The following is a 21,407-nucleotide window of genomic DNA, read 5'->3' as shown; positions in this document are numbered from 1 at the left end:
TTTATTCTTATCCTAGTTTTGAATAAAAACAAACTTTTTGTTCAATTCACTATTCAAATATTTGTGTATTTAATTAAATCAAGGACGTATAACAACTAATATGATCTAATATACGTCCTTGATTAAATGATTTAAAAAATTTTTTAAATACCACGCCCCCTCAAAAACGTGAATGTCGTCGACCAAGGATTTAGACACTAGTTATGCACATTCTTTGTTTGTGCTAGAGAAAAAAATGAGCATGCAGTTATAACAAGCTCATTCGTAAATATTAATAACTAAAAATGAACATGACAGATTGACAGTTAACACGTGCTCGTTTGTTTACAAATATGAGGAAATGCCCATTTCCGGACGTGACGTCACTTCAGCCATTTTACTGAAAGCGAGGGTGTGCCGAACTGAAGTTTATGGGTCGGGTAAGACTTTTTACGATGAAACTTTATAGCATTCTCTAAATATTCAGTAAGAGTGTCCATCATAGAGCATGATAATCAGTCTTTCGGCGATAAGTGAAAAACACAATAAAAATAGCATCCGGTTTGCATGAACCAGCTTCCGAAAGATGCTGAAGATGACCCAAAAACATTTCCCCTTTTGGACATAAGCAATCAACCATAAAATAGGTTTAAAGTTTTCTTGTTACTTGATAATAATGTCTTTTTGAATAGACAACTATTTGATATCTTCTTAGAGACACACACCGTGTTTTGTTACTTTGTCACATACACATTTTTGTGTACTTTTTTGTAAGTACCAGGCCTAGGTCTTGTCTGCATGTCTACTGTGGAGCAGGGTAACCACTTATTATAAATATCAGTCAAGGTGTTTTATTATTAAATTACAGGTTTAAAAACACTATGTGGAAGAAACACAATATAGGTTGTAAATTGAACATACAATGTATACATGATATATGTATTCAAAAATATGATTTGAATAACTGAAGGTCACTTAATTAAAACTGCATGAAAATGTTTGCTGATTATAAGTATGCAAGAAACAGAGTTGTTGAATATTATTTTGAGTTTGTCAGTCCTTATATATCATATCCTGTTGTTATGTACAGTATAAAACGCACAATATTTTTGGTGGTCCTTGTCAAAATTTGTCGGGACTACGCTGACAGGACTGATGAATAATTTCAGCATCTCTGTAAGAAATAGGTTAACTGTTGTGATAAGAATGATTGGTTAACTGCTGTGATAAGAAATGTTCTATTAATTGACCTACTTTCTATTTACCCGACATTTTTTAACATCTACTACATTCTATTAAATTTCTCAAGGTAAAAGTCTGATGCCTCGAAGCAAAAGGGAGAGTTGTAAGACATTCAATATTTTGTATGTCAAAAAGTCTTGGATCAATGGTTGCTGAATACGAAATAGCAATAAGGTCCAAATAACCTGTTATTTTATATGCAGACCTTTTTGAGAAAATCATCTGAGTCTTGTCTGACAATTCAGACTGGTTTACAGTTTGATCCAGTTGTAAAATTCTATATTTAAAGAGGGTATGTAGCACAGTAAGCTATACAAATTATCTTCCCAGTAGCCCTCATGTCCTTGATGATTCTGACCATGTAATCAGTGCTCTTTTAAATCATAAATTTTATCCTTGGGATTACAATTTTATTATTGAACTAGAAATTAGAATAAATTGTTTTTTTACCATAAAAAAAAACCAAAGTACATGTAAGTTACAATGAGTTACGGATATCTTGCACTTTTATAAATAGTTGTATTCTAAACACTTGTCTCTTTAAGTGTCATCTTGAACTGTATTAAAATAAGTTTAACTGTTTAATATTGTACATTATATTTAATGATTGCATGACCATGATGACTGAGGTATTTAGCTGGAGCAAATTATGCCTAGCTGGAGCAAATTATGCCTGGTAGTTTGAGGGAATGCTGCAGAAAATGTTAACATAAGAAAAGTTCTGCAGCATCTGATCCCTACATGCTTTGTTGGGATTCCAGATTACAAATGGATTATTTTTTGTTGACTTATAATCTAAATGAAAAGCTTCTTAAATTCTGCATGATTCTTTATAGCTTTTCAAGTTACATGTATCTGAAGTTATATTTTGTGTTTGTCATATTACCAGGGAGAAGAGCTAACATTTTCCATCTAGCCTGCCACACTATGAAAGATTATCAAGTTACATGAGCACTATCGTCATTTTCTGCTAAAATTTAAGGGCCTTGTTTAAAATTTATTAGCTTGGGAAACTGGATCCCTGTTGTGCTTTTATTTTCCCCTGATTACCAAAATTTAGCAGTTTAGAATAAGAACTCTTTTATCATTATTAAAAACAGCATTGCAATCAATAAAAGCAATAAACAGTTATAAACTGGAAAGAATTACCTGTCATTTCCATCACATAGCCATTTAATTATCATACTATTGTTTATTAAAACATCAACATTTATCTCATGCAATTAACTTTAATTAATCTAGAATAAACAAAAGGATTATGGTAAAGGTATAATGAATACATTTGATATGATTGATTGATTAAAATGATTTTGAAATTGGGGCCATGCAAAGGGAAACATGGACACAGTTTTAGATAATTATGTAGCCAACATACCCTGAAGGTCCAACCCTTATTTTTGACTAGCATTGGAACTGTCATGTTAACATTACCCACTTTGTGAATTCTTCTTATATTTTCAATATTTATATCCAGTTTCTGCATGTGCATCAATTAATGTATTCAGTTACCTATACATTGTAAATACATTAAATTCTTAAAAGTCTGAAGAGATGTTCCGACTATTGATTGATTACGATTGAAAATTGAAAAATACTGATTTTTTTTTTATTATTAGATGAGAGTCAAAGATGTTCTTTTTTTAACGCAAACCTTTTTGACACTTTCCTTTAATTGAAGGAATTCCTTTTACCAACTTTAATGAAACATCACGTTATCAATGGGGCAATGGTGGGGCTTACCAGTCCACAGTCTTCATGCTTAGCCACAGGCCCACCATCCCAGACTTGTAAATTTGCTGTCTAGCCTGTAAAAATGATCTCTTCAGGCCAGTAAAATCTTAACTAAAATTTTAATAAAATTCAGCTATGGGCCTGTAGATTCAAACGTTTATCGTGAAGACTGTTACCACACCATCCCTACTGATAGTCGTGATCCATACTATCATAATTGGTATGCATATCAGGACAAATTAAACTACCCATAAAATATCAATGTATTACACACCCACTGTTCAAGTATTTTTGGTGTACAGTATCCTGTATTTGTGCATCTGTACGTTTGTGCATTCTACTTCAATCCAACAATGTATGATTTTATATGACACATATATATACATGCACATATTGCATAAGGAGCATTATGTTTGTCAATTTCTACATCATTTGCATATAAATTAAAAACCAACTACATGCACAATCAAAAATCAAATTGGATTTTGATCAATCGATTGTAATATATTTCCAGCCAATCCAATCCCCTTATTCTAAGATATATTTGGAAAATTGGCATCATTTAATTCATTATTATCTGTATTTTCAAATTATTATGATATTATTAGTATAAAGCCTTAACAAAATGTACACTATTTTTGTGTGTGCCAAAAAAGCTAAAAAAATTCTTAGGTGAAAATGGATGTCATATTTTAAGATTTTGGCAGAAAACTATGAAATAAGAAGTGTCATTTGTGGATTGTTCTACCAGGTGGTTTAGGGTCAAGAGGGTCACAACGTGTCAGTCTCTTGTTTATTGCTAATATACTTGACTGAATATATAGAAAGAATGTTCTAATTGAAATATTGTGTCTATCAACAACCCATAGAGATATAAGAAACTTACATGTAATTATATATAAGCTCCCAAATTTTATATATTTTTTTTAATGTTCATCATATTTTGCAAGCATCATGCCACAATATAATACAAGTTTTATTCAGTGTTAGGCCAAGTAAATTTAATTAGTAGATTTTCATCCAAATTTTTGAAAAAAATGGGGTGGGTGGGAGGATTTTATTTTTTATTTTTTATATTAGATATGAAACGCTCTTGTGACGTGTTCTTCATATATGCAAGTGTAATAATAAGGTTCTATCACGTATATACATGCAGACTTCTTATACGTTCAGGTATTTCACATCCAATTTTTTATGGAAATATTCTTTATAAAGCACAAAAATGTCAGTATTCACCTCTGAAACTAACAAAACCTTTAGATAGACTTATTAAGAAGGGAATTAGTTACGATACTGTTGTCAGGTCAATAAAGATTGCATATTTTGGCGTTAATATTGATTCACTTATAGGGTCTTTGCATCGGCACTAAACACATTTATTTAAAAACCAGTTGTTGGCATGACACGGGTTATGTTCTTCTCATATATGTTATGATGGTATGATACTAAACCCCTAACGGGAAGGATTGTGCCTGATATTCATATGATGAAGACATAATCTTTCAATCAGTTTAATTGAAGTCTGGAGCTGGCATGTCAGTTAACTGCTAGTAGTCTGTTGTTATTTATGTATTATTGTCATTTTGTTTATTTTCTTTGGTTACATCTTCTGACATCAGACTCGGACTTCTCTTGAACTGAATTTTAATGTGCGTATTGTTATGCGTTTACTTTTCTACATTGGCTAGAGGTATAGGGGGAGGGTTGAGATCTCATAAACATGTTTAACCCCGCCGCATTTTTGCGCCTGTCCCAAGTCAGGAGCCTCTAGCCTTTGTTAGTCTTGTATTATTTTTAATTTTAGTTTCTTGTGTACAATTTGGAGTTTAGTATGGCGTTCATTATCACTGAACTAGTATATATATTTGTTTAGGGGCCAGCTGAAGGACGCCTCCGGGTGCGGGAATTTCTCGCTGCATTGAAGACCTGTTGGTGGCCTTCTGCTGTTGTCTGTTCTGTGGTCGGGTTGTTGTCTCTTTGACACATTCCCCATTTCCATTCTCAATTTTATGTATAACGAATCAAACATACAAAGAAATGCAAAAACCAAAATTTGAAACAGGAAGTTATTAATGAAACGTAATTATCGACAGTTACCGGTAACGAAAATGAACAAAATCCGGAAATCGTAAATTTTTCAAAATAAAAAAAATTGGGGCGGAAGGATTTCAGAGGGGCGGGCGGGGATGAAAATCTATCAATTAATTTTAATTGGCCTTAACTCCAAAGGTGGTCCCATCTCATTTTCTTCATATTTAATAAGTTGCAATTCCAGAAAATTTTAAGTACCTTTATCATTGAAATTGAGGAACAATGGACAATAATGCAAGGTTAATTATTGTGATGTTAGGAAAAAACTACTTTAAAATAACGTTATCTAAACTTAAATTTTTATTTTGCGATACCAGTCCGTTCGTTCGTTCGCATAATAAAAACTAATAAAATTGACTACAGATTCATTGCTCAACCCAAGAACTTTCTTTTTACCGAAATACTTATCAATTCTTGCACATAATGGCCATGTATGAAAATTTTCATCAGATTTTTCTCAGGAACTTCAAATCTACAACTTTCTGAAATTTGGAATCAATCTTTATGTACAAATGTAAGCATGTTTTACTGTGTGATGCATTTTTAAGATTCAACGCTCAACAACTTACTGTTTACGGAATACTTATATATTCTTACACAATGGCCATTGCATGAAATTTTGTTGCATTTAATTTCATTCCTAGGCTACATGTACAAAATGTATTTTTAAGTTGGAAATGTATACTGGTACCATGGTGCTATCTGAATAGATTTTATAAGAAAATGCTTTATAAATGTGGTGCCATGATTTTAGGGAAAAAGTGCTATTTCAAATCCATAGGTGATATTTAAAAAAAAAATTGTGAGAACACGTCAGTTGGTTCATCATGTTCATTGACAAATTACACAAGGAAAAATTTGCAGTAAAAGGGTACCATATAACTATGTATAGAGGACCTAGATAAATTGAAAAAAATAATTTTGTGAATTTTTACTAAAAAAATTTCCTGACCTAATATTAATTTTAGGAAGGATACCCTAATATTAAATGTATTTTGAGTTTCATGTTATTTTTGGGGTTAGAGGTTATTCGATGCAAGCAAGAAGGAAAAAAATGACATTATACCCATAGGGATTTTATTGAACAGACAGGTCAGAGGTTGTGGACAAACTGACGCTACAGTGACCACAATTTCCTGTATATATATAGAGATTTTATTTTCCCCTGAGTACTTTCAGGGTGTTTACTTCAAGTAGAATTTCTAGTAATAATTTATGCAGGTCCATTCTTGCAATTATCAGAAGAACGGTTCAAAACTAGTCTCAAGTTGAATAGTCCATACCCCTATATGAAATTATATATATATAGGATCTTACAGAAAAGATAATATTTAAAAAGATCTGACATATTTTTATGTTTTTATGAAAAGTTTTGAACTGACGGGACAGGGGAATAACACAATAAAAGTTTTGCTTACATTTCATATAAGACGTCTTTTTTTCTAAACATTTTTGTGGGGTTACAATGTATTTCTGGTCAGGCTTTGATCAGTGTGGTTCCACAAGAAGGGGGATTGCCACATATTCATTTGTTTTTTGGTTAAAATTTTATTTTGAAGCCTTTCATATTATGATGATTATAACCTGATAACACAGTTACTATTTAGTAGAGGAAATTTTCTTTTGAGTTTAAAATTAATAATGAATCTTTTTTTTTTAAAGGAAATTTGTTAGTTTATTTATATATTTCAACTGAAATAAAATCTGTTGATGGTTAATAATTATTAGCTTGTTTACATCAACAACTAATGACAATACTTTCACCAAATTAACAAATGAAGTCCAGACAGTTATGCTGCAATATGCATCTTTCAACACTTGGGTTTGTCAAGTCCAAACACAAACGTGGTAAAAAAACTTTTGAAAAAATTGTAGTTTTACATGAAATATATAGGAAAAAATAGCAGATGACAAATATTATGTTCATTGAAAAATATAATTTGATTTTCATAGATCATGATGTAAATTTGGTTATAAATTTCTTGATGATATTCAATTCATAAAGTTATAAAGAATTATCTGATGCAATTTAAGACTCAATGAAGGCTTCTGCTGAAAAATCCAGTTAAGTGAACATTGTGAAAACGATATTGGATTTCAGAAAGCCAAACTTTGGAATGAGTATCGGACATTTTTGTGGAATGGAAGCAATTTATTCATGGGGTTGATATCCTAAAATGTTATAAACTAGACATAGTCGTGTATTGATTTAGGCGATGTTGTGCATTTTCTATTGATTTTCAGCACCAAGTTGTTTGAGGATAACTTATTCTTAAACTTGATTTATTGCTTAAAAAGTTTGTCCGACAATATCATAGAAAACGTCACAAATTAATTTCCCTAAGACTTGTGTTTAAGTTGGCTTATTCTAGTATAAATATTGGAAACAGGGGGAGGGGAAGGGGGAGTAGAAATAAATAAAAGTTTGCCAGTTATAATTAATTGTGGTATATCCAGTAAGTTTTGACGGTTGAAATTGTGGGTGACTAGTCAATTACTACTGTATGCAAATTGAAAAAATTGGCAAAATTCAATAGCAAAATAGATGTGGTTGGTACCGGCCATGGGTTCTGTAAGACTTGTGAATCAGAGCACTGTGTACATTGTAACTTGGGTGTACATGTATGAGTAGTTTGTACATTAGGGTCAGATTTATGAAGAACATAACAAAAATTGCATATTATGAAAAAAATATGGTAATTACAGCAATGAACATGAACTGTATAGGAGATCAAATAATTGGTAAAGACATTTCTGCATGCATTATAAATTTGATAAAAAATATCAATTTATGAGGGATTATTTTTTTCTGTATTCCAGTGAGGCATCTGCAAAATTGCATGAATATTCAAAATTAGACCAGCATCTTTTAAACCTGACAGGTTTATATGCAAAAAAAAATATACAAAGTTAAAATAATTAGCTGGGCCACCTGTTCAAAACTAAAACTACCCAAATCCATAACATGACATGTCCACGGCTAATTTTTGTCCCTGTACAAACTTTCTATAACAATACCACTGCAATATATTAGGAATGATGTTAAACGGACAGGATAGTTAACAGGTGTATTGAGTAATTTATACAGGTCATATTATTCAAGTGTTGACATGCATGTTGACAATTAATAAATGATATTGACCTTCCCGTCTCCACCTAGTGAGGTCATTGGTCAGTGAGCGACAGAAAGCGTAATTTGTGGTCATTTTGTACACAAGTACATGTATTTAGATAATACATGTCGTAAAATACAAAATATCCTAGGGGGCTTTATCATGTCCTGTTTACATGAAATAGAATAAGACAGTGTTACAAGAGCTGATTTAATTATTTTGTTGCAATTGAATGTTTTTCAATTTGTAAGTAAAAAACAGGATATACATGTTTGTGCATTTTTATATTTATTGAACGATAAAACAATTTCTTTGATCTGTAGACTGTAAGGAATAAAGTGATTGTATATATATTGTACAAAAAAAATGTATGTGTGCTTGTGAAATGATTTTAAAACAATCAAATGTGTAATAGAAATAGCCTCTCTATGAAATAGAAATAGTCACTAAAATAAAAATTGTGTAGACTTGCTTTGTAAACAGCCATCAGAAATGTTTTTTGGAGACCTGTAGTGATTTAAAATACTTGTACAAATACAAAAATTTACAACTGTATGTAATACTAGTTATGTAAATCAATAGAGGAAATCTATTTGATAGTGTAACTGCTCATGAATCTCTACGGTGATCAACTAAAAATTGTCGTGTCCTTAGAAAGAGAAAACATCTGGAAATTCAGGAATATTTGGACCAAATAGGAAATTCTTTTTGAGTTGTGGTTAGTAGCTTTTGAATATTTAGCATACCAATGAAATACTACATTTTCACCACAAAAATATCCTCCAGCTATCATGGCTATCACAGTTGTGTTTCTAAGTTGTCATTGATAAAAACCACAAATTTATGTAACCATGAATTTACAACAAATTAGAAAGTGCATTATGATGAAAAATCATTTGTGAATTTTAAGAGGTTTTCCTTTTATGAGGTTTTGAAGAAATAAAGTTTGCTTAACATTTTCATTTCATGTACTGTAAATTCATAAATTATTGTGAGGTTTTTATTATTGCGAATAATGCGACTAGGTGAGTATTGCAATAATTAGATCTCGCATTCAGATATCACACATCAGTATGCAGATTTTCCTGAAATCGCAATAATTAGTCTCGCATTTTTATCCATTCTTCAAAAATCGCAATCATAAATAAACGCAATAATTTCTGAATTTACAGTATATAATATATATATATAATTTTGAAAATTTGAACAAGCAAAAGTTAATTTAACGAGCATGACGAACAAGCTTAGGTTTATACTTGTACATGTACTACAGTAATATTTAATATGCTATAAGTATCTAAGCATCAGTTTATTAGCCTGTATGCCCAGTAATATTTAATATGCTATAAGTATCTAAGCATCAGTTTATTAGCCTGTATGCCCAGTAATATTTAATATGCTATAAGTATCTAAGCATCAGTTTATTAGTCTATATGCCCAGTAACATTTAATATGCTATAAGTATCTAAGCATCAGTTTATTAGTCTATATGCCCAGTAACATTTAATATGCTGTAAGTATCTAAGCATCAGTTTATTAGTCTATATGCCCAGTAACATTTAATATGCTATAAGTATCTAAGCATCAGTTTATTAGTCTATATGCCCAGTAATATTTAATATGCTATAAGTATCTAAGCATCAGTTTATTAGCCTGTATGCCCAGTAACATTTAATATGCTATAAGTATCTAAGCATCAGTTTATTAGCCTACATGCCCAGTAACATTTAATATGCTATAAGTATCTAAGCATCAGTTTATTAGTCTATATGCCCAGTAACATTTGATATGCTATAAGTATCTAAGCATCAGTTTATTAGTCTATATGCCCAGTAACATTTAATATGCTATAAGTATCTAAGCATCAGTTTATTAGTCTATATGCCCAGTAACATTTAATATGCTATAAGTATCTAAGCATCAGTTTATTAGTCTATATGCCCAGTAACATTTAATATGCTATAAGTATCTAAGCATCAGTTTATTAGTCTATATGCCCAGTAACATTTAATATGCTATAAGTATCTAAGCATCAGTTTATTAGTCTATATGCCCAGTAACATTTAATATGCTATAAGTATCTAAGCATCAGTTTATTAGTCTATATGCCCAGTAATATTTGATATGCTATAAGTATCTAAGCATCAGTTTATTAGTCTATATGCCCAGTAACATTTAATATGCTATTAGTATCTAAGCATCAGTTTATTAGCCTACATGCCCAGTAACATTTAATATGCTATTAGTATCTAAGCATCAGTTTATTAGCCTACCAGTATATGCCCAGTAACATTTAATATGCTATAAGTATCTAAGCATCAGTTTATTAGCCTACATGTATATGCCTAGTAACTGCTGTATTGTTAGTATTTACATTGTAAAGCATAATTTGAGCATCTTTCAAAGCTAATGGCAGTGGTTCCCAAGGCTTAAAGAAAACAACAGGACATTTGGTCTAGTAAACCATTTTTCTTAACTGGACCAGACTCTTTTTAACAGGACATTTACACTTATACATGTATATGATTTTGACAAAATTGAAAATTTGACTGGTCATTTGGTCCAGTAATGCAGATCACGAAACTGGATCAAATCAATTCTTACTGGTCTTTGCCCAATGTCCGGCAACCTTGGAAAAGACTGTAATGGTTTTCTTTTCTCTCTTTTCTTTCTACCATTGGATGAGTTTGTTGCTTCATGTATTGTATGATTCTCCTGAGTTGTTGGGTTGATGATAACAAGTAGTCTCTTAAAAATAAAAATTCTTCAGTTAAAAAACCACTGTTGGTGTTCACTTTTCACAGTTAATACTGGTGGTCCTTGATTCCCTTAGAAATATTCCTCTGTGTATACTTGAAACCAACTTATTTTAGTATAAAGTGATTTATTTTCACAACTTTCGTGAACTGAAAAATAATGCAAAGTTAATTTAAGCAAATATGTGAAATAAGGGTCCTATGTTATATACAAATGTATACCGTATATGTATTCTTCAACAAAGTTAAATCGCCAAAAAATGAATTGTAATGACGTTTGCTAGAAATGGCTAACAGCAAAAAAGCATCTATGAAAATTAGCTGGTTTACAATATTCCATATACATATAGGTAATTATATACAATCAAATATGTATATAAATGTCATTCTGGGGACTAGAAAAACTGACCTTACAAGAGAGGTAACATTTGAATTGAGGTTCAAAATGCAAAGTTAATTACTACAGCAAGACAAAAAGCAGGTGGCCTGACAAGACAGGTTGGGACCTTTATGGTATGTTTGACTCTATGTAAGTCAAAGAAAAGCAAGACTATAGCAATAGTCTACACAGAACATTATACAGAAAACTTATTCAGAGCAACGCTGAGTAAACATAGTAAAGAGGAGATCAAGCAGAAGTGGTCATGTGATTTCTGATGTACAACATACATGGTCATGTGATTTCTGATGTACAACATACATGGTCATGTGATTTCTGATGTACAACATACATGGTCATGTGATTTCTGATGTACAACATACATGTTCATGTTGATGTTCTGATTATATTTATTTATTCTGGGACCAGAAGATTTGGACCTATTACAGTCTGCACCGTGAGCCACTTGCTCCAAGAATAGGAACATTTTATTCTGATCATGAGTAGTAGAAACTTTTGTAGACACCTCAGAAAAATGTTGGAATATTAGTCTTCGGACTAGTAGTTGGAAAAGATTTTGGTGTAAACTGGCCTAATCCTGATGTGGTGATAATCAAATTTAAATGATGTGTTATTTTCTGCCAGACACTGGATTATCACACACTGACATGTATATCGGTCAGAATTGGACAAAAACAAACCCTTTGGGATGCATTTGTCTAGCATTTAGTCACTTAAAGAAGAACATGCAATATTAAAATGAATCTTCATCACGAAGTTTATTGAGATGTGAGGGCTATAAATTGCATATTATCAAAAGTCCTAGGATGGTGTAACCTTGCAGAGGTCTGGGAGGACATAAGTCTGAAGCTAAAACCAGTAAAACAATTGTCTGACAAAGTTTAACCTGTAAATTTGTTCTTCAGTAAACAAATGTAAAACTGTACGAAACATGAATTTACAGTGACTTAGATCTATTAAAAAAGTGACTTGTCAGAGTAATCTCCCCTTTTATATAAAAAAAATTTAAATATCAAGAAAACAAAAAAAAAATTAACAGTTGTGAACAATATTCAAGAAGAGTGTCCACCATGCACTTGCACTGCACTTTTATTAGAATAGTAAAATAGAATGATATATACAAATGGATGAAAATTATATTTTATACATGTAACTGTTATATATATACAAACATTAATATGATATATAACAACAAACCAGAGTATAATGATTTGTATCACTACAATATAATAGTTATTACGGTGACGTTAAATTCCCTGTCATTTATTCATTATCCACGCACGAATTTATCTCAGAAAAAATATATCTCTGTACATTAACCTCACTTTCAGGTATACAGATGTGATTTCTTTTCTGAGACAAGTGCTTGTGACCATCCACAAGAACCTGTGGTCATCCGATGTTCAGAACTTCAGTACTTTGATTTTTCTAGGAGTTGTGCCACTTTGCACTTTTTGGCCTCAATATACTACTGCAACAGTTTGTCATTGCAACTCCTCTGGAACTACACAACAGAATTTTATGAAACTTTGTAGATTATAATTAATATAAGGACATAATATGTAAATGTGCATATCCACAAGAAATTTTTATCAATTGACTTTTGTTGGAGTTATATGAGTCTTTGAACTTAGGAATCTGGTGAGATTTTGTTTACCCAGTGACAATGTGGGGGCGTGGGGTATGTGAGCGTGCTCACTAAGTTCTTTAATTAATATGGTTTGTGTTGTTTTCAATGATGTACATGTATTGTAGTCTAACGTTTGTATACTTGGTTTATTTTTCAATGTGTGCTTTTTTTTGTCTTTCAAATTCTTAGCCTCAAGATTGGTATTTTTATGCCCAGCTGCAGAGGAGGGCATTAAGTGTCTCGGATGTCATCCCGAAATTGATTTTCATTCTCTAATTTTAGTTTGCCTCAACCAAATGATATGAAACTTATACACAATGCTTATTATCACAAAACACAGATCAAGTTTTAATTTGAATGGCGTCTGAATTTAACCGTTCTAGAGTAATACCTCTTTGCAAATGGAAAAATTGCTGAATTTTTAGTTTCCGTTCTCTAACTTAAGGTTGCCTCAACCAAATGTTATGATTACGTTATGTTATGTTTTACACAATGCTTGTTACCAGAAAACTCAGATTAAGTTGAATTTGGGTGGCGTCACTTTTACAGTTCTTGATTTTTATCCCTATATAACATTATATACAAGCGGGGGCATCATCTGTGTGCCATGGACACATTCTCAATTTATTTTAATATCTTTCCACCTTATGTTCTTAACATTATACATATATATCGGAAAAAAAGAAAATAAAACTTAGAAAACGGCTACATGTACTTCTCAGTAAAAAAATTCCAGGTGCAAGGCTTCAAGCTAACTTTTATGAGAAAAAGTTGTTTTAAAATGATAACCTATAGATGTTAACAAGGTGCTGCTTGAAGATAAGAAATTGTCTGATTGTAAAATGCTGTAGAAGTTCAAAAGATACTCATTAAGTTGTAACAAATCTATTTATAGAATTCTCAAACTGTCTTAATGGCTTTTACAAATGCTTACCTGCAGCAAATCAAGGCTACAAAAGTATTAATTTACAGGACAATTAACATGTTCTTCAGGAATTTTGTTGCTAGCTTATTACTTTTAAAGATTTACACAAAAAATGATAGTGTGATATGTGGTATTTATACATAATATTGCCACATATATATATCTTGGTATACAATGTACATGTATTAAACAAATTTTTATAGTACATCTTGCATGTCTCAAGGTGTGACATATTTACAGTATGATGCTGGGACTTTTAGTTTGTGCTTTAAGTAATTTAATCGCAGTTGAGAAATTTTTTAGACATTATTAGATAGTATGAAACATATATAGATATTATGCACTGGCCTTTGACATGCAAATCGCAAATCGTAATCTGGTGTCTTATGCCAGTAGAAAACCACGATAAAATTTGATAAGTCACAAATAAAAAATAAGCCAATGGAATATTACCTAGAAAGAGGCATGTAGTCTATACTTTGATTTTATTCTTTTTATAAATATAAATCAATTATATGTTCATCGGTCCAGATGCTTGTGTGTTTTATTTTGGAGTAGCCATAACAGATGCATCCCATCAATATTGACCACTGTTAAAAGTCTGTATGTTGTATTTCATACATAGATCAATACATAGTCAACTACTGTAAATTCAGAAATTATTGCGATTTTCGGAGAATAGATAAAAATGTGAGATTGATTATTGCGATTTTAGGAAAATCTGCATGCAGATATTTGTATCAAAATCGGAAAGCAAGTCCCTATTATTGCAATAATCACCCAAGTTGCATTATTTGCAATAATTTTTGAATTTACAGTATTTTAAAAGAACATGATCACTATTTTGCTTTCATTCCTGTATTCACAGTGCATCCATTTTAAACAGTGTTATAGTACTCTTCCTTTTTTCTATATAGTTGTCAAGTGTCTGTGCATCTCTAATTTTACCCTTTCTAAATAATGGGGAAAAAAAGCTCACCATCTTTTTATAACTCAAGCAGAATTTTGACTAAATCTAGACTTTGATTTTGAAATTTTTATATTTGAAACTAGTATTCCTTAGTTTAAACACAAATTTATGAATTAATAAGGAATGTTTTTAATTGTCACACCTACATGTGTACATGTTCATACATTATATATTCTTGAGGTACTGTACATGTCAGTGTTGTGCTTTCAAAATATTATATTTTCATGTCTACTGTCAAAATATTGTTATCAAATATTATGTTCTTATATATGTCATGTATGTGATACTTGTATGTTCCAATTGTCGTAACTACAATCCTGTTCCCTTTCCTCAGAATGTGACCTACCAAATTAGACTTATAACCGCATTAGTACTTACACGAGGAACACGATGGGTGCCACATGTGGAGCAGGATCTGCTTACCCTTTCGGAGAACCTGAGATCACCCCCAGTTTTTGGTTGGGTTCGTGTTGCTCAGTCTTTAGTTTTCTATGTGTTTTGTGTACTGTTATTTGTCTGTTGGTTTTTTATACGACCGCAAAAAAATTTTTGTGGTCGTATATTGGTATGACGTTGGCATCGTCGTCGGCTATGTCGTCCGAAGACACATTAGTTTTCGCACTCTAACTTTAGTTTAAGTGAATGGATCTCAATGAAATTTTACCATAAGGTTCAATACCACAAAAGAAGGTGGGGATTGATTTTGGGGGTTATGGTACCAACAGTTAAGGAATTAGGGGCCAAAAAGGGGCCAAAAATAAGCATTTTTGTAACTTCCAGACATAACTTGTGTGTAAGTGTATGGATCTCTCTGACATTGTACCACAAGGTTCCATATCACAAAGGGAATGCTGGGATTGATTTTGGGGGTAATTGCCTCCAAATTTTAGGAATTAGGGGCCAAAAAGGGGCAAAAAACAAGCATTTTTCTAGCTTCATGACAATAACTTGTGTGTAAGTGTATGGATCTCTCTGACATTGTATCACAAGGTTCCATATCACAAAGGGAATGCTGGGATTGATTTTGGGGGTAATTGCCTCCAAATTTTTGGAATTAGGGGCCAAAAAGGGGCAAAAAGCAAGCATTTTTCTAGTTTCATGACAATAACTTGTAAGTGTATGGATCTTTATGAAATTGTACTACAAGGTTTCATATCACAAAGGGAAAGCTGGAATTGAGTTTGGGGGTAATTGCCCAAAAAGTTTAGGAATAAGGGGCCAAAAAGGGGCCAAAAATAAGCATTTTTCTAGTTTCCAGACAATAACTTGTGTTCAAGTGTATGGATCTCTCTGAAATTGTACTGCAAGGTACCATACCACAAAGCGAAGGCTGAGATTGATTTTGGGGGCAATTCCCTTAAAATTTTAGTAATTACGGGCCATAAAAGGGCAAAAAAACAAGCATTTTTCTAGTTTCAGGACAATAACTTGTGTGTAAGTGTATGGATCTTTATATGAAATTGTACTGCAAGGTTCCATATCACAAAGGGAAAGCTGGGTTTGAGTTTGGGGGTAATTGCCCTAAACGTTTAGGAATTTTTTCTTTAAAATTTTCCATTTTAAATTGGTTATTTCTGATTTATATATAAAAGCAAATAATAATGATATGGTTTGAATAGGTAAATTAAAAATTTTTAAGTTCTTAGACCACTTTCATTCTGTGTGAGAAACCTATGCTGTGTCAAATATTTAATTACAATCCAAATTCAGTGCTGTATCAAGCTTAAATGTTGTGTCCATACTTGCCCCAACTGTTCAGGGTTCGACCTCTGCGGTCGTATCAAGCTGCGCCCCAGCGGAGCATTTTATTTCTTTTTTAGCCCTGGCATTGTCAGTTTATTTTTCGTCTTATGAGTTTGAATGTCCTTTTGGTATCTTTCGCCTCTCTTTTTGAAAATGTTGGACTTATTTTTCTTCCTATTTTTCAGATCCTAAGAGAATACTGATGTTGTCAAAGTAAACTTTCAGCATGTTCTGATATAAAGAGGTAAGACTTAAGCTAATAAATTTACAATCCTTAAAAAAAAAAGTATAAATTTGTCAAGAAGTATGCATATGTTGAAGAGATAAAATTTTGAACACTGACTATACCAATTTAGAGAAATGTTCTGGACTTAATAGGTCTTCAACCGTGCTTTACCAAAATTAATAGGACTTAAACTGTACATTACCTAAGATAATAGGTCTTCAACCGTGCTTTACCAAAATTAATAGGACTTAAACTGTACATTACATAAAATAGTATGACTTGAACTGTGCAGAACTGAAAGTTTTCATATAACGTGTGAGGGTCAGGATGAAAATAAAGGATGCATGTAGATAGGGAGGCAGGAAACGAAACTACATATTTTTTGGACTTGACTAAAAGATCAACAAAATGATTCATAGAAAATGCTTATTCAAGGCTCTTGGTCATTAAACTTGACTCAGTACTCACAGTGCAAAATTTGTGCTTGAAACGTTGAATCTAGTTTTTTAATTGGTTGAATTCTGAGTCATGAAAATCATGCTTGAAATTTATTTATGCCCAGATGCTTTGCTTTTAAATAGGGAAATCCATAGCTTAAGGTGGTACCCAACACCTTGACTAACATTAATTTGGCTCGTTTAATTTTCATAAAATTTTGACAAAATGTTTACTTTGACCCTTTGACAAAAATATAAAAATTTCAAAAAATTTGAACCAACCACTTTATCAGAAAAAATTCTTTGGTTATATAGCAGTTTGACAAACACTAATTTTGATCATTGAGAAGCTTAAATATTTCCTTAACAATACAACGTAATTAAAACGTTTAGCTGATTTTTACAGAGTTATCTCCCTGTAGTGTTAGGTACCACCTTAAGTTTAGGATGATGATGATGATGGATGGCTGCTTAACTGTTCACGTCCAGCGGTAAATTGATATGCATATATTCAGGACGAGAAACTGTTAATGTTATATGAATATTAAACTTGCTTTGTACTAGACTGACTCTCTGAGCCGGATTTTTAAGGGGTTAGTTCACAAGGTAACAGTCCGCAGGAAATCATGTCACCTTACAAAGACACATTATTCTGACTGCAAGCCGACCAGTCTTTGCTCTTTCTCCTTAATGTTGCGTGCTTAGCAGAGAAGCAGCAAATACTAATTTTAAAGTCTTTGCTTTGACCTGGTCGGGGCGGGGTTTGAACCTATGACCTGCCACACTCAAGGCGAACAAGCTACCACAAGACTACCAAGGTGGTCTTAAGTTTAGGAAGATATAATATGACAAACTAAATGATGTAATATGCATTTCATCAAAATACTTTCTTCTTTTTTGTTTTTTGTGGTTACTGTCTCATTGAACATTAACCCCAAATCTCCTTTAATTTATAGACATGTATATATTATTATGAAAAACATTGTCCAAGGTCTGTTGTCAATTGTTAGTTGTTAACAAATATCATCATTGTACTTGTAAGGAAATTGGCCTCTCATTGTAGAATGATTGTACTTTTGTCTTGTTAAGACATTAAATATCTTAATCATTTTGACCTTAAAATGTTCGGTGACAAGTTACATCAAGGGAATAAAGAAACCATGTTGTACTTTTGAAGGAGTGATACATTCAATTCATAGACATGCAGATAGTACATGTAAATTAGTAATAAACTACATTTGTACTATGCAGTGTAGAAAAAAACATGCAGATAGTACATGTAAATTAGTAATAGACTACAAATGTACTATGCCTATGCAGTGCAGATACCCTTTTACCATAGTATCAGTCTTCACGATAAATGCTTGCAGCCACAGGCCTAGGCCTGGCAATCATTTTATTGAAAATTTTGTAAAGATACCAAGGGAGCTATGAAAAACCATAAGTTGAGGAAAGGCACATGCCACAGTGCACAAACGAAAAAAATACAAACATTTCAAGAGAGTTTTCACAGAAAGATAATGAGCAACATAAAACCAACCAAAACTGGGGGATGCAGTGGTGGATCCAGGGGTGGGGTTCCAGGGGTTTGAACCCCTCCCCCCTTTTTTTGACGATGAATGTTTTTGAATTGGGACATATGGTTGGAACCCCCACTTTATCCTGGGTTGGAACCGCCCCTGGGATTACCTCGTATGTACCAGAAGGGTATGCAGTTCATCTCGCACTATTGACACCTGTCAAGTTCCTACTGCTCAAAAAATTTAAAGTAGGCCACATTTGCTCAATTTTTACTGTGCCAGATAAAACATATCTGGGGATTAAGCGTAGCACAATAGCAGATTGACAAATATTTCTTGTTGAACCTTTGAGGTGAGACTTTACCAAATTAATTAACCATGTAATGACTAAATTCAGATTTGAGCGTTTAATAATTTTACTGGACACAGGATAGTAAAGACCCCTACTGATAGAAATAAAACAGACTGATATTGAAAAATAGAAACTAAAAGTAAAAGCAACTAGAACTCCTTTAAAAAAATTAAATTAGGTGATATGAGTTGCTCTGGAATGGAAATCAGTTCCTGTGTAAACAATTGAAATGTTCAGGATTTTGAAAGCTTTGCATGTAAGGCCAACAAAATGTGTGTTTTTCCTGCCTCCTTGTAGAAAAAAAAATTGGTGCATGTAGGTAGGTAAAATGGTTAAATAGTTTTCTTTTTACATATACTATATATACTTTAACGGTGCTTAACCAAAAATGTCCATAAGATGAGTTGGGATAGACATGAGTATTAAGGATAGGTAGAGAGGCAGGATTCAGAACTTTTTTTTATTATGGCCTAAATACAGAAGAACAAAGTCAGTTTGTTCTCACTCACTTATACTTCTCTTTGTAATCCGAGATATTTCATTTAATGGACATTTCACATGTAAACTAGCCTGGCAAGTTGAATAATATATTTTATTTATTCATATTTCTAAATAAATTACCTTAATTGGGATATAATGAACGAGTTCTGTAAAATGTCACTGCTTGTCATTTTGACAAATATCATTTATCCCCACACGTCCTGGGATATAATATTTCAGGATGGTTGATATTTCATTGAAAATTAATATTTTTTTTTATATTTTCCAGATAATATATACAAAATATTGATCTGATAAAAAAGTGTCGGAAAATATGATATCTCATGTGTTATTGTTACATATGAATTATTTTAATTAGATTTTGTGAATGGCGTAGCTTTTAATTCATAATTTTTTGATGAGCAAAAAAAAAAAATGTTTTTATTGAATAGTTTTCAAAAATACTTTTATTTTGAAGAATAAAAACTGTCATTTCAAATCCCTTAGCTTGAATTCCATAGATTTACCACACCTGAAAATCTCTAAAGATAATAGATTATTGCTCTAATGAGCAGTATGAGATAACTTACTTTTGTATGTATATTATTTCATGAGTTTGCAAAATTTTTGAGAAGTATTCAACAATGCAATGAAAAAAAAAAACCAGTTTATATCTGATGGTGAGATTTCTGTGTGAATGAAGTACAGGGCGTGATAGTATCTGGAAATCAAGGAGCTATCTCAATCTGTTGTTTGTTGTGAATTATATGATGTCTGTTGTCTTTTTTTTTCAAAAATGTTTTGATGTGGGTGGTAGAGGGTGTGGCAGTATCTGATGAAATTAGTATGAGCTATTTCAATCGAATGTCTGAGGGTGTGGACTGGGGTTTACAGAAAAGAAAATAATGGGCAAAAATATTAAGAATATAAATAAATGGACCAAAAAAATAAAGAATAGAGAATAATGAGGTGCTAAAATATAAAGAATAGAGAATAATGGGCAAAAAGTATAAAGACTTTAAAAGTATAGAGAAAATTGGCCGAAAAAATTAAAGAATACAGAAATGATGGACCCCCCATCCAGACCCTCATGTCTTCTGTTGCAAAAACCCTTTCATGGGAAACAATCCAATAAGCCTTGTTTAAAAATTACAATCTCACTGATGTTTAAGATGTTACAATATGAAGTTCATTGTCTATGATGGCATTGCTTCAGCCAAAAATGTTTTTCATAATTGACTGCAGAATATTATGCACACGTACCTAGAGTATGTGTAAAGTGATACACTTTCACAATTACATTTTGAGTACATGTATGTTATGAATTTCACTTAGGTGTATTATATACCACCCAGCATATTTGATAGGATGGGCATGTCTGCATAACAGGGATTATAATTCAGTGCTTTGAATGGAAAGAATGATAAAAATTACACAATTATAAAACTTGTGTCTTGTCTCAATGCAAAAAAAGGGGGGTAGGTAGGTACATGGTTTGTTTTTAATTTAAACAATCTGCTACATAGTACATGTATATAAGGAAAATTTTCTGGATTTTCAATTTACTCAACCAAAAATGTCTTTTCTATTGAGGGTGCTTAACCAAAAGTGTCAATAAATTGTATCAGAGTACATAAATCAGGCCGTTAGTTTTCTAGAATGAAATATTTTACATTTGTCATTTCGGGGCCTTTTATAGTTGACTAAGCAGTATTGGTTTTACTCATTGTTGAAGCCTGTACAGTGACCTATAGTTGTAAACTTCTATGTCATTTAGTCTCTTGTGGAGAGTTGTCTCATTGGCAATAATAC

General features: G+C 32.0%; 1 protein-coding gene across 8 annotated transcripts in view; it reads left to right on the top strand.

Moving 5' to 3' along the window:
• Positions 1–362: 362 nt before the first annotated feature.
• LOC127721611 (talin-1-like) overlaps positions 363–21,407 on the top strand; it is a 141,738-nt gene continuing 120,693 nt past the window's right edge. For 7 of the 8 annotated variants that reach the window (XM_052228384.1, XM_052228385.1, XM_052228382.1 and 4 more), the window contains exons 1-2: positions 363–419; positions 16,766–16,824. The gene's annotated coding sequence lies outside the window, so the exon portion shown is untranslated. Of the gene's footprint in view, positions 420–778; positions 797–16,765; positions 16,825–21,407 lie in introns of those variants that run through there. The other variant, XM_052228377.1, reaches the window with a different exon arrangement.

The sequence above is a fragment of the Mytilus californianus genome, unplaced genomic scaffold (genome assembly GCF_021869535.1).
Source record: "Mytilus californianus isolate M0D057914Y unplaced genomic scaffold, xbMytCali1.0.p SCAF_12, whole genome shotgun sequence".
Classification (NCBI taxonomy): Eukaryota; Metazoa; Mollusca; class Bivalvia; order Mytilida; family Mytilidae; genus Mytilus; species Mytilus californianus.
Note: the sequence above shows the minus strand (reverse complement) of the source record. Positions and strands in the feature narration are given on the sequence as shown.